Genomic DNA, 3,184 nt, shown 5'->3' with positions numbered 1-3,184 from the left:
CCTCAAGAAAAAGCCAAAAAGGCAATAGAAGCATTGTTGAAGGCTATTAATTATGCCAAGCTAATGACTATGCAACAGGTGAGGGAACTGGTTTGTTTTATTTAAAGTTTTGTCCTGTCTTCCTCTTTTCCCCCTCGTAATAGTGGCTTATTTTTCCATTTCCCCATTGTTGTTGGGAGGGAATTGGAGATGGACATCAGTGCAATTCAGTTCATAAACGTTGAGTCTTTTCTGATCTATCATTCAACTTTGTGTCCATCATTGTTGTAGGGGGTAGATGAAAGGAGAATGTAGAAGAGGAGAAGAGGGCCTGGACAGACATAAGAGGCCTGCAGACCTTGATGATCCTTTTGCTGAACAAAGATCACAATTATGGTATTAATGAGCCTGTGGCAGATAAGCTTCTAACAAGGGCTTCAAAGACACCTTATGGACCCCAGATGATAAGACCATTATTATACTATACATTGGTGGCCTGGGAGATACAATGAATGAGATGGCTCTCAGAAATCACATTTACTAGTTTGGGGAGATCTGAATGATAAGAGTGTCACAGAGGCAGCTGCAGCGATGGCTGGCAAGAAGTCGCTCCGCAAACTGACTGTAAATGGTCTCAGGCTTTACGAAATGGGGAAGATCCCAGGTAGCCACAGGAAAAGAAACAGAAGAAGAAGGAACCACAGACTCTAGAATTAAGCTGGAGTCTGTCTTAGGACTTTCTGGAGCTCTTCCTTCTTCTCCAGCAGCTGAGGGAGAAGCCTTTGCCAATTATTTTAATCTCCCTCCCAGTGGTCCTCCAGCCATGGTTAATATTCCCCTGCTCCTGCCTTCTAGGATTACACCTTCATTCCCATCAGGTTTTGGACCAAACATTTTCCACCCAATGGGATCACCACCTCCCTTCATGTGAGCTCCAGGACCCAGCCACTATTCTTCTCAGAATCCCCAGAGGATGGGAGCTCATGCAGGACAGCTCAGCAATGCCTAACATCCTGCTCTAGAGGCTGGGTTCTGAGGAGGAAAGGCACTTTAGAAACATAATAAATAAATCTTGGAGTAAATATTTTTTTCCTTTGCAAGTTTCCATGGTAGCATATAACATGCTAAGATATAGACAAATAGAAAGCTGAAGTCAAGTTCCCAAATAAAGGGCAGGTGGAAGAGCCCTGTTAAACTTATTTTTTTTTTTTAACAAATCTGGCCTCTGGTGTAACCATGTCCTTCACTTCTTAACCATACAGGAAAAAAAGAGGGCCAGGGTAAATTTGGAGCTTCTGGAGAGTTGTAATTCTCATTGTATGTATTTCTTTGTGTGTTTGAAAGTTTGACCAATTTTGATCTGGGGTGAAAGCAAACATTTGGCAATATTTTTAAAATAATTCTTTTGCTGGTGCCATTAGGGAGTCATTAAGTATGATTTCCCCATTACCTGTGGTCAGATTTTGAAAATCAAGCACCGTTCTCTTACTCTCATTTTGTTAAAGGAACCTATGCCAGCAAAACAAACTTCTCTTCAGTCTTAAGAAAGTTCCTACTTATATTCTACCCTTCAAAGGGACTGATCTTTTCACAAAACTGTGGGGTCTGCCTTGCAAACTCATGCCTCCTCTCATAAGGGCAATGTTAACTTCTAGAACTGTGAAATGAACAATTGTTTATATGGGTGAGCTGTGACTTAAGGAAGGGTCTTGGTTTAACTTGTATCTTCATGTATTTCTATCTAATTTGAAGCTATCTATTACTTTGCTCGTTATAGCAATATTGCTGAATTGTAGACAAGTGAAAAAGATAAAGACCTGTTCTGAATTAATTGTTTTTAAAAATGTGATTAAAATAGTCCAATTAAAAATATACATACACATACGTTTTGTATCCTCTCAGTAGGATGTAAGCTCCCTGAGGTAAGGGACTGGCTTTTTTTTTTGTCTCAGTACCTCCAGTATCTACCATAGTGTCTTGCATATAATAGACACTTAACATATAAATATATACATATATATATATATACACACATATATATACACATATACGTGTATGTGTACTACATAGGTATATATCCATATCTCTCTTCATGTATATATACATATACACACACACACACACACACACACACATCCACACACATATATCCATCTTGGACAGACACTGCAGATAGACTATGAGCTGGGCATACACTTGAGTAATTGGATATAAGGCCAAGTTGCCTGTGGGAATTTGTACAGTAATTGCATTATTCCTAAGCTGCCTATTGTTTCCAAAAACAATATTTTCTTTAGCACTAATATTCTCCTTCTGATATTACTTGGCTGTGAATCATGGAACATCATGATCTCAGAAGACTCAGAATAGCAGGTGACCCAAAGGATAGCAGAAAGGTTCTCAGTGGGTATTAGAAGGCAGCAATGTGTACATATATGTGTGTGTGTGTGTGTGTGTGTGTATACACACACACACACACAGAGTATATATAATATATATATATACACACACAGTATATATATATATATATATCCTACATCCTCTCAGGTAGATTTACAGAGGGCCATGGATAAAAATCAGAAAGGATAAAAAGGCATGAAGGGGATATGGGTTCACTCTTGAAGGAGGCAGCCATACCAATGATATTACACATTTATCCAAGTCTTCAAGTAATAAGGGTATTCATTCATTAGGTCATTTCAGATGTGAGAATATTTTGAGTAATTATTTATTGAGGAGTTGTTGAATATTTATGAAGAAAAAGTTGTAACCTAAACCTTATTTCCCTCTTAGAAAATGAAAATGACACTTTTTATATTGCTATGCTTTATAGGATCACAAAATTGCAGTCAGTTGATGGAAGGAACTTACAATTCTAGACCATTCACAGAGAGACTGAATGGCTTGACTGAGGTCTCTCAGCTTTATTTTAACCCACACCTATTGGCAAGAGCCCTGACATCTTTATCCATTCAACATTTCTCAGTTTAATTTGAGTTCAAAGGGAAATTCTGTGTTGTTTTACGTTATCAATTCATAAGATAATAGGCTGATGCTTGTGAAAGTGACTGAAATTTTTGAAAAGCATAAAAGTTAATCTTACTGGTTACTAATATTAAGCTCATGTTGCTTTTAATTATCTTTGTCCTCAAATTTAATAATATCAAATTATTTATAAGGTTCTCAATTATGCTTTTGGGGATTT

At 37.6% G+C, this 3,184-nt stretch overlaps 1 pseudogene; it reads left to right on the top strand.

Annotated features, from left to right (window-relative positions):
- The first annotated feature begins 277 nt into the window (after positions 1 to 277).
- Positions 278 to 988, top strand: LOC114025153 (annotated as a pseudogene).
- Positions 989 to 3,184: the final 2,196 nt, after the last annotated feature.

The sequence above is a fragment of the Vombatus ursinus genome, unplaced genomic scaffold, assembly GCF_900497805.2.
Source record: "Vombatus ursinus unplaced genomic scaffold, bare-nosed wombat genome assembly UNPS02014828.1, whole genome shotgun sequence".
Lineage (NCBI taxonomy): Eukaryota > Metazoa > Chordata > Mammalia > Diprotodontia > Vombatidae > Vombatus > Vombatus ursinus.
This window is presented reverse-complemented; position numbering and strand designations above follow the sequence as displayed.